We start from the raw sequence: 12,111 nt of genomic DNA, 5'->3' as shown, positions 1-12,111 counted from the left end.
CTGCCTTAAGTAATATCATCAGACCTCACTCCAATCATCCATTAGAATTGTAGTCCAAACCGCTATAGCTAATAATTTAGCTGGGAACTACACGTTTGCCAACTCTGCAGGCAAAGCTTGGAACTCACTACCTCAAGACATTACAATAAACACTACCCTTTCTAAATTTAAGAAAGCCCTCAGTACTACTTAACTCATTGGCTCTGCCCCTGTACCAGGCCTGATTAATACCTAGTAACACTGGTACACCTATGTATCTTTAACAATTCTTTTTTAGTTAAGTGTCACATTAATCTTAATGTTTCATAAGCAAAACTTCCAGATGTAAAGCATATCATGTCCTGTACTTTATGTGGCAATGACTGTAAATTAATGTACTTTACTATGTTGTATTTAAGTCTCTTTCTCTGTATTAAATCCTTTGGAGCTTTTCTCCCCGGGCCTCCTCTGAAAATGGACATGTATCCAGTCGGACTATCCCGGTCAACAAATGTAAAATAAATAAATAAAATATACAGTTGTACAAGCATTTTTTGACAGGTGCATGCCATTCCCGGCCAAGCAGTTAGGACTAACTCTACAAAGCTTTTGCATATTGCCTAAACCTTGTCAATCCCTGTAGTGTCTTTAGGCAACATTCTTACAAAAGCTTCCAACTTGAAACAAAATCTGATGCTAGAAACATCAACAAAGAACTTCACTCCCTACATGCACTGCTTTGTCACAGAAACCTGCTTCAAGACAATCGAGAGCACCCATTAGTGCAGGGGTTCAAAATCTTTGCTGATGAAGGTCTAGGGAGTTGCAGTAAAAGAACGAAAGAGCTAACATTTTACGCTTGTTAACATGTACCATCAATTCCAGCTCACTGTACATGATGAAGGCCCTAAAGGTATCTCTATATTCATGAAAAAAACACATCACTTCCAGCCTTGTTAGACAGAACCACCTGGAACTCCTGCACATCCAGCTTACCATTAACAAACCCCTTATCACAGCATACCTATTTATCGGACCCCCCCCCCCCAATATCCTCCTTGCTTGACACCTCCTACCTGACTAGCAGTCTCCCCATGCAGTAGGCCAAAAACTTTTTCCTAGGAGACTTCAACTACCCTCCATTCACTGGAAGATTTGTACATTTTATTTTTTATTTATTTAACATTTGTTTACCGGGAAGTCCAACTGGGCTAGCTGGCCATTTTCAGAGGCAGCCCGTGGAGAAAAGCTCCCCATAAAACAGTACAAGATTATACAGATCGTGAAGAAGCATACTATACAATAGAATACTATTCAACAATGTTTGTCCAAATAACAAGCAATAATATACAATAATTTTTGTCGAAAATTACATATACATCAGAGTAGTAAGTGGGAAAAGAATTTGAGGGTGGGCTGAGGAGGGGAAATGACAAGTTCAGCCTGGTGAGAAGGCATAACCAGTTGTCATTTAGATGGATCCTTAGCAGGTTTTTTAACTGTGCTGGGTTGGTTGTGTTTAGTACATTCTGAGGGAGAGCTCCAAAAATTAGAGATGTGACTCTGTCCTTCAAGAACATACTAAACACAACCAACTCAGCACAGTTCATGTACAGGTGTACATCCCCTAACATGTACATCTACAGATCCCAGCTAAGGCTGGAGCTAAATCTTTGCAAATATTCTAGAAGTAGCAAAAAACACAAAAGGGTAATAATGCAGAGACACTGAATTATGAAAGAAATTTTTAAACAGTCTCCAACAAAGCTCTTTCTTTGGCATCAGAAGCATTCTGGTATACAAGCCTCTACCCATTGAATAAACAGCACCGGTTCTAGGACTCCTAAGGGAAGCTGAAGAAAAAAAATTGTTTGGTTCAGAGAATAAGGAGCAACTCAACCGAAAGGAGATTTTTATATCCAGTGCTAATTATCCCTCCTCAACCACCTTTAACACCCATGACTCTGTGACAATCTGTTGCACAAAGGGAATAACTAGAGCCATTTATTGAGACAGGCTTTACAAAATTAAAGCAGGAGAGGTCGTGGGGTGTGGAGAAAGGTTCCCGTTTGTTATTGTTCCCTTCTGACACCTCTATTGGTTTCTTGGGCGTGAACAAGGATCTGGGAGATTTGAAAGGGGGGTGGTGAAAAACCTTATAAAACTGCCTAAACTGAATTCCACTTTTCATAAAATTATTGGTGGATCTAATTAATAGGTGGGCCAAATAAAACCTTTTGCTCTAAAACTAAACTCAAAAATTCAGACTTTTTAAAAAGGCTTTTGAATTCATGCCTAAGCACACCTCCTCAAGTAGCAGCATTACAGGTCCTACACCCAATATCTGCACAACCATACATACCTGTACGGCTCACAGATGCTAGAGATAAGTCAAAACCGTGGGAGAGAGAGGTAGACACGAGTTTCCACATACGGAACAGTTAAGTCGGAGACTAAAAAAAACGTAGTACCAAAGCTGTACCAAAAGCCATCCCTTTTATATTTACAAGGGACGGAACTACAGAGAAAACAAGTGTTTGTTATCTTAAAAGTTGTAATCTTAGTCTATGGGAACTTAAGATTGGGAACAATGATTGTTACAGACGGTATAATATGCCTTCTCCAAGGCTACCACTAGCGAAGGAAAAGGCACAGAATGAGGCAAAAACATTATCACGCACTATAAAATATCCTCAAAATAGTGGGAACAACCATTACTTCCCCAATAAAACAAACTCATTCATCCTGGCAACAATAAGGAAAAGAAATTAGCTCAAGGAAGTTTGAAGATCAGTTGTCCTCAGGGATCTTTCAAGTGACTTGCTAACTGTGTACCGAAGGCTTTTTACCAGGACTGACCAACTGTAAGTTTCTTAGCTAAAGTAAGAAAATCATCATTGCCTATAGTGTCTTCAAATGTACAATGTTTAGCCTTTTGTTTTACCTTAACCAGTATCTTGTAACAGAGTTAGGAGACAAATGTGTCCATAGAACAATCCAGTACCATCCCCTAGAACAACTACAGGACGGGGCTGACTCAGTTCATGATGGCAGAGAGGACTGCACCAGAGGACACCGGAGAGTTAAATAAGTGGTCTGAGGTACAATAAATGGCCACTGCAGGTTCAACCACCATAAGCTGAAGAGCAGACAGAGCTTGGATAGTCTCTGGTAAGTTTTTGTCTTTCTAGGAAATATGGAAGTCAGACCAGCAGGAGTAAGTTATGTATCCATACTGTTCTGAGGAAGATGTGTTGGATGGGGCTAGGATCACTGGAATCAGTCAATGTTGGTTCTCCCTTACCCAATAACAGCAGCCCAACAGCTGCAGAGGATGTGTCTAACTCCAGGTCCTTACCATCTTCTTGAGAAACAGTGCCAAAGATATAGCAAGACAATAAGCAGTCCAAAGTACCACATTTGACCCCAACCGAGTCATCCATCAGCAGCTGAGGAAGCCAGTCTGACTGCTGAAGACTGCTGAGAAATGTTATTCTTGCAGACAGGAGAGAGAAGAACCCAAGAGCCCAACACAAGGTGTTGAAATGGCTAATTCTCCACCAATCCTAAACCCCTAACAAAACTAAACTCAGTTTTTCAACCTACAAGGCACACATTCACTCTATTTCAATATTCTGTTCTTAAAAACAATACCATCATCTCACCAGTGACTCACACCAATTACTGTGAGTAGTTAACAATAGTAACAAGTCAATTTTCATATTGCACAAACAATAAAAAAGTGCACAAAACACTAGGCACCCTATACAGCAACAAAGAATCTATCACTAAAAATACAAAAGCAACTATTGCTCAAACATCTCATTTCAACTCTACTCTATGCCTCACCAATCTAAAGAAATCAGACTTCGCTAAACTAGAATCATGATATAACAAAATTCCCAGATTTGCCAAAGTCTCCCCATTTAGATCACACCACTGCACAACACTCAAGAAACTTAACTGGCTAGGACTTCCCCAGCTTCTACTGTACAACCAACTCTCCACAGCCCATACAATTCTAAACCGCACAGATAAGACCCCTTCCCTCCAAAAATCTCCTACTCCCTTACTTTCCTGACTGGAGATCCATGCTAAAAAAAAAAAAAAACCCAACACACTATTGACTACAGCTAAAACCATCAATTCTGCCGGTGACTCCCCCTACTCTTAACTATATAACCAAAATCTGGAATAAAACTCACTTCAAACATAAACAATACTACCAACCCAATCCACTTTAAAAAGATACATAAACTACTTCTATTTAAATCTTAGCTATGCATATATAATACCCCTGGATAAGCACATCTCCCCAAACCACTCTAAATGTTTAGCTTGTTCAATTACTTGGGGCTTTTCTCCCCAGGCCTCTGCTGAGAAAGAACTTTTGTCCAGTCGGACTTTCCCAGTAAACAAATGTAAAATAAAATGTCAACAAAACTACAGGATCACAGCTGAAATGCAAATGCTCAGATGCAACATAAAATATTAATACACCAAAATCAATAAAGCACAAAATTATCCTCAAAATCAATACCATGCAAAAATTGCAACTACTGCAAAAATGTACAGTACACACGTTCGGGAGAGATGTGTGTTGAGGCAGAACTGAGCACCAGAAAACATCCAGACAGTGACAGAGCAACAAGAATGAGGTCACAGATTGAGGATTCACACCTACTACATATGTAACTAGCGCTGCAACGGGGCACATAAAAATGTGTATAAACAGTTGTGCTACATTCACTGTGAACTATACCGAGCTCACCCCAATCTATTATCGTGTGCTTCCATCTGTATTGCAAAAAACAGGGCTGCTAAGGTAACTAAGGGAAAAGAACACAAGTGCTACACATCTCATTTAATAACACAACGGTTCTATTAAAAGATTAAGGAAGGCAGTCATGCAAACAGTTCTGCTGTACATCCAAAGGGTAAACTGTCTTAAGATACGGGGTGCAGTAGCAATTATTAATCGTCGTGAAGATGGGGGTAATGCTACAGGGCAAATCTATTACAAAACGGGGTCAACCTAAGAATTACAAAGCACAGCAGTGCAAATTCCTGATTAATAACAGTAATGCAGAAGCTTACTGTATGAGTGAAATATGACTGCAGAAAGCAGACACGTCCAAATCCGCTGACAACATCCTTACTGAACCGGTCTTTTTCTAGAATGTCTGTACCTAAAATAAGTCCTTTTATCCCAACTGCGCCACACACAAAAACACCACTGCTAGCCTGCAACACCTTTGCCATGCAATAGCAATAGGTCCAGTCTGTTCTACTTCGCATCGCCTTCAATTTCAAAGTACAGTAAATGGAATACAAGGGTCATATTACCGATCGTCTGCAGCATCTAAAACACATTCCCCATTTCCGGCCCCGTGGGTTTTGGCAAAAGGGCATAAGTGTTATTCTCTTCTACTATTACACCTTTGCAGTGTATGTGTTTAACTTAAGAAACAAAAAAACTGAGAAATAAATATAGACAACGCAGCATGTTCAGACCTGTAGTCCAGTGATGATGCTTCCCGACAACCAAACAATAATGAATAAAAGTTGATAACCTACATCTCACCCGAAACAACACTAACTGGAACAGCTTACGCTTAAAGTACAATAAAACAATTACCTCAGTCTGACTCACTCGTAGGACTTCGTAAGGAGCCGACGTTACTCTTCCGACCCCCGGTCTACATATCCAACAGTCAGATTACAAAATCACAAGGGCAGAGAGCAAGAGGAGATTGTCACAGCTCTGAGAAAGGCTCACGCGATGAAGTGGAGAGCTCCCATATCAGCGTGCGGTGTCCCCGACTCTGTACGAGATGGTCCGGCTGTGAAACCTTTTCCCACTGCGTTGAAAATAAAGTAGCAGTTACGTTCGCACACTTCTCCGGGCTAACAGCACTCACCAAGCAACAGATAAATATAATCTTTTAAATCTATTTTCTGTTTAATGCGGTCACGAGGTGCCTGGCAAAATCCAAAAAAAAAAAAAATCGGGAAAAGAAAACTCATCTCTGTTTATTAAAATGAAGCCACTCTCGACTGTTGAAACTGCGGTCACACCACAGAATACCTTCATTCCTTATCTTCAGCAGTCTATGAGAATTTTTTTTCGAGTGGGAGTTAATAAAAAGGGACGCAAACCCAGTACTCCAGAATAAGAAAAGCACTCCCACCTACCCAGGGAATACGCACGTTCATGTTGTATGTAACACACTCCAAGCGCGTTCTCGTCCAAACACGAGGCGGAGCACGTCCAGGTAGTGAGTCAGCGTCTATATGACGTAATGAGGTGTACAAAAGGTTATCTGATGGGGCGGGGGTTATCATCCAATTGCTGTTTTTCCCTACAATAAGCTTTGAAGATTGATTTAGTGATGGGGAACTTACTACTGTATTCTAGGTGGCGTGGAGTCGTCGCAAGATCTGGGAATTGTATATCCACAAATTCAAGCACAGCGCTAAGACAGCAACCCTCCACCATAGCCTTGCTCTTCCTAAATAAAGTTAGATATAAGACTACATATACTTAAAAAAATCAGACTAAACCTGGAAAAATCATTATCACTTGGCATGTAGAGTCTAGTATATTAAGACACATTTTTTCAAAAAAAAAAAAGCTCTCTGCCCGGAATGGTTTTCAATGGATAGTGGTATTACTTGTAACTCTGAGATGCGATGGTATGACGTCATAGTTAAATGTGCCAATGTTGTCAATCGCCTTGCTCAACACACACCTTTTATAAGCCGCTTGCATAAGCCTCATGCGTACCTCATTACGAGGATCGTGCCTCATTTGGGGGTCTTAAAAAGTTCATATTCCTCTAAGTTCCACATCGAAAATGGTCTGTTCAGTGTTAGGATTTTTTTACTAATATCAATGGTAAATAGAAACAAATCACATTAATTAATTTAAAGATATTTTTATAAGTAAAACCAGCATAATTTGACCATCCTATGAACTTCTTAGTTGATGGCGTTAGTAATACCTGAGTATGTGTTTGCCCATATGTTCAACATTATAAGGGATAGTGTTCCTCATTTTGTAGATGGAAGGTTGAGAGCTATGGTGATTGACTGATAGACCAGGTGGAATTTAAAATAAGAATCGCGACACAAAGAAGGCAAAACAGTGCTTTAATGGTTCTCATTAGCATATTAAATACGGTCTATTTTGTATCTAATAAATACATATGTTAATAAGCAAACATAACTTTTTTAACACAAAAATGTATAATGTTCTTAAAAATCAAGAGCCGTTAATTGCTACAGGGCTGCAGCAATACAGTGTTTCTTGAAGAACTCATTTCAGACTAAAAGAGTGGAGTGAAAGACATGAGGAATGATCTGTCCTGTATTTACAGTATTTAGGTTTGTGTTTTAGTCACAAGGCAGTCTACCAGGGCACATTTTCTGAAAAGCCCCATATTAACTAACATTAAAGGTAAACAAAATACTATTATGAACTGTAATTAATAATGCTAGACTTGGGCAACCAGGAAATGATAGAGCAACCCAGATGGTAATTAGCATACCTCTCAAATCTCCCCGATTTTGCCTCTTATTTTTTATTCTATTCCTCCTACAATTTTTGATTTTCTGGAAAAATTCATGAGAGTTATAGTGAGTCAATAACTGGAGACATTTGTATACTTTGTGCTCAGAAAATACAGGGTGATACAAAGCTTGTTGTTATACTAACTTTAAGTGAATTAGAGTAATATTAAAAATGTTTCTGATTTTTGATCCTTTGTCCCATTAGTTTTGGCATTCTTGAAAGTTCTTTTTTTAAACACCTTTATTAACATATCACTTAAGATACAAGTTGACATACACCAGTAGAAAGAAAATAAACCACATTAATATCTTACATTTTCATGCATTATACATTATATATGTTTTCTTTCTAACAATTAATGTTAACTATATCATAAATTGCTTAATTCCTGTCTTCCCTTAAATCTCATTCCTCTTTCTGAGCATTATTTTATATGTATTGTTCCCAAAGATTTCATTTATTTCTGTGCAATTTGCTTCTTGCTTTTTCTAAAGATCCAACCTCCAGTTCTTTTATCTCATTTATCATTTATAGTTGGTTTAGGTTTTGATTTCCATCTTCCACTAACTGCTTTTTTTACAACTAATAGGATTAAACTTAGTAAGGCCTTACTACGTCTAGGCAATGTAAATCTATATCCCAGCTCAAATTAATCATTTCCTTAGTTATCAGAGCCATTTGCTCCCACAAACATTTATTTTTTTTTATTTCTTTTTACTAACACTTTTATATAAATAACATCAAATTCAGTAAATACTCTTGTTTGGAATATGTATCCATGGAGATAAAATAAACAGTGTTCCCCCAACCAAGTTCACCCTTTTCCAAAAAAGAGAAGAAAGCCTTAACTGGCTGGAACTTCCCATCTTGTTAGTGCTAAAGCAAGTTTCAATTGCCCATAAAATCATTTACAACCCCACTGACTACCCAGCTCTTTCAAACCTGTTACAGCCTAACAGTAACTGCAGGCTCCTTAGGTCATCCAATAAAGTAATGCAAAAAGTGAGCCTGTCTCACAACTATCATGGCAACTCCCTTTACTCCTATAAAATTGTCAAGGACTGGAACAATCTTCTTCAGCACATCTTACATAATCCAAACCTGTCCACATTTAAAACCACCCTGAAAGATTATCTAAATGCTAACTGGCTTTGCCTCTGTATTGCTCCTGGCTAGTTTTCTTCTTTCTATTTACTACCCATCTCTTGCATGACATACCTATTTCATTTCATCTTTTGCATTACTTGCATATTATCTCTTTTTCTTTTGGATATTGCACACTTTAACTATCTTTAAAAATTGTACTCACCTTATTTTACATACTATGTAAAAGTTTGCTATTCCTTGCAATTCTTCTGTGATCTTGTGGCATATTTAACATACTTCAATATTTTTGTGTAACTACTTCTTTGTACTTTAACTTTAACTAATTTGTACTGTACTGGAGCTTTTCTCCTTGGGTTTCTGCTGTAAATGGGTTTCTGACCCAGTCGGACACTACCCGGTTAACAAATGTGAATCAATAAATGAATAAATAAGTAAATAAGCTTACAAAGTATATATTATCCAAAAGCTTTCCCATTTTCTATAGCAACACATTGTATAAGCTTTGACCACCATTTATCTGGAAAAAAATGAGAATCTTTTGATTCCAATGTTCAAAAATAAGATATATATATATATATATATATATATATATATATATATATATATATATATATATATATTTTTTTTTTTTACCATAGCAAGTAGTATAATTGTTTGTTTTTTTTAAATCTATTAGGTTTGAAACAGAACCGAGAATGAGGTGTTCATATGAAAATTCAATTGGAACATCATTCTCTAATATCAAGTTAATATAGTGTTTTTTTTTTCAGCATGACACTATTCTTGGACAGGACCACCACGTATGAAACTAATTACCTCTTCTCCACAACCATGCTAACAGCATTTATTTGGAACTGTTTCATTTTTTTCCTGGGTCCAATATGTACAATAGTATATTTTTGGTGTATTGTCCTGTTCTGGAAAGATTTTTTTAAAAATTCTGTATTTATTCCATAGTGCCTATAATTCCTGTAATCAAATGTCATGTGCCAACTTGGAATTGCATTTATTTATAATTTTGATAATATAGTACTAATTTGCAATTCTAGTTAATTTCTTTATTTTGGCCCCCATTTTTGGTTGTCTTATTCTAAACATAAATGTGTGCAAGTCATTTTTATTTTCTTTTTTCTATAACTGTAAAAAGATTACATTGGATGCTGAGTAATGTTCTTTAAGTTCAGTAACTTTAATTTTACTGTCATGACCCAAAAAAGTGTTAAAAGAAAGTCTGTAACTCATTTATTTATTTATTTATTTATTTATATAGCGGGAAGGTGGCCCTACTTGTTTGGAATATATATCCATGGAAATGAAATAAATAGTGTTAAATACACATGCTCTATAATAACTTTCTGAAATGAAAAAGTTAACATGTTTAGAACAATTAAGATTTATTCCATCCAAAATTATGAATGGTTTTAATTGCCAAATAACTTTAATAAGATGATATAAACATTCACTTTTTTCCAGTCTGCTAATTATAAATGTCTATCCACAATTGTACAAGCATAGACATTGCTGTATTATCTACTTGATAATCTCCTTTCACCCTTTGAGAAATTAAAACATCCCAGGGATATGGGGAGACCCAAGTCTCCAAATAAGCTTTTTCTATTTTTTTGCATCTGTTGTACCAAGATTCTGGGTGAATCAACACTTTTTTAATGAAGAAAGCCCATGGTGGTATAGCTTTAGTTTCAAATAATTTATACTTCCACAAATTAAAATTTCAAATTAAACCAGTCTTTTGAATTTTCTCTGCATTCTGTCATAAATATATTGTATCTGAACATAACCTATATGATTATTTTGGTTTTAATAATACAGTTCCAGTATCTTAATCTTATTAACTGTTTTTGATATTACAATTTGAATTGTTATGGTTTAATTGAAAAACATTTGTATATATCCAGTACCTTCCTTACTGGCTTTAGCTATTTTGAAAAATCCATTCAATGAAAAATTTACCTGTGAAATAGTTAAATGAGGTTGTTTGCTTATGCTACAAATTAAATGAATTTTCTCTGCATTCTGTCATTAATATTGGTCTCCACAACTATTGTGGGTTTTCTTTCATTATCCCTTTCTGCAAGTCTTAATATAGGCTCTGTTGACAAATAAAAATAATATTGGATTGAGGTACCAACCGTGTCTTACCCTTTTAAATTGTATATAAGAAGGAAAAATCAAATTATTTATCCTAATTTGGAATTCGGTGCAATTTAATAATGCTCTTATTAAATTTAGAATTGATATCTGAATATTATACATCTCTAATAATTTAAAAAGTGGTTCCCTATTATATGATCGAAGATGCATTCTTCAGAATGCGTCTTGATCGAACTTGAAAGCATGAAATGGCATATAAGTGAATTCTTTCCCAGGAAAGAAATCGCTTGGCTGCCTTCATTATTTTGCCATTTTCATCACTGTAGTGTTATCTCAGAGTTGGTATATTTAAGTAGGGGGGTGATGACCCCTCACTTTATGTAATATTTTAAAGTTTTTTTTTTTCTTTTTTGGAACAGCAATTTTTTTTTCTCTGGGGAAAAAAATTGCTGTTCTAAGTGTTCAGGATTGTAAGCTTTCACTTACATGGGGTCGATAAATCAGCATTCGCTTTTTTAAGTGTTCACTGATTTAATATAGACCTTTAAATAGTTAGCTTCTGTTTAATATATCAAATGCTTTGCAAGCATCTAATCCATACAATACCCAATATAAATCTTTAGCATTAACTTCTTATTGTTTAAAGTTGAATTGATTAGCTTGTAAGATATGATTAGCTGTGGTAATTGACGTACCTGACAATCCAAATTAAAACAGATGTGATATGTGTGGTAAGAATACTAATACATAATTATTAATTTTGCTAAAATCTTATTCCATATTTAATAGAGTAACAGATCTGTAACTTTCAACTAAAGTTGAGTCAAAAAAATAATATGGCTAATGAAAAATATGTTTCTTTTAAATCTGGAGTTTTTTAACAAAAAATAAAATACAAAATAAACAGATGAAATTAGATGGAATTAATTGTATATGAAAACGTTTGAAGAATCAACAGGAAGGCCATCTGGACTTGAGGTTTTATTTAATGATGATTTTTAAATTAATTTATGTATTATTTTGTAAGAAATCTCAAGGTAAGCAACTGAATTTCTATCTTGTTTTGTACATTTCAACATTTGATTTAAATCTTATAGTACTATATTACTGCTCATTCCAAAATGTCTAAATACAATATTGTAAAAACATTTATCTATATTTTTTATTCCTGATGTCATACATTCTGAAGATTTAAGATTCTGTATAAAAGTGACTTATCAATATTCATTAAATTATGTAAATATGCTCCTCCCACTTCAATCTCAAAATTATTTTGCTTGATAAGAATGTTTTTGAAGAACAAAGTAATCATTTCTGAATCCTTTGTAAAATGTTACTGT

General features: G+C 35.7%; 1 protein-coding gene across 1 annotated transcript in view; it reads right to left on the bottom strand.

The window, feature by feature from the left end:
* The window catches only part of ARHGAP32 (Rho GTPase activating protein 32), a 3,207,216-nt gene extending 3,200,995 nt beyond the window's left edge, over window positions 1–6,221 (bottom strand). The window contains exon 1 of the mRNA XM_044081098.1: window positions 5,618–6,221. The gene's annotated coding sequence lies outside the window, so the exon portion shown is untranslated. The remainder of the gene's footprint in view (window positions 1–5,617) is intronic.
* Window positions 6,222–12,111: the final 5,890 nt, after the last annotated feature.

Source organism: Protopterus annectens, chromosome 8.part0 (assembly GCF_019279795.1).
Source record: "Protopterus annectens isolate FY-2018-M chromosome 8.part0, PAN1.0, whole genome shotgun sequence".
NCBI classification, from domain to species: domain Eukaryota; kingdom Metazoa; phylum Chordata; order Ceratodontiformes; family Protopteridae; genus Protopterus; species Protopterus annectens.
The sequence above is the reverse complement of the archived record's forward strand: the minus strand, read 5'-3'. Positions and strand labels throughout refer to the sequence as shown.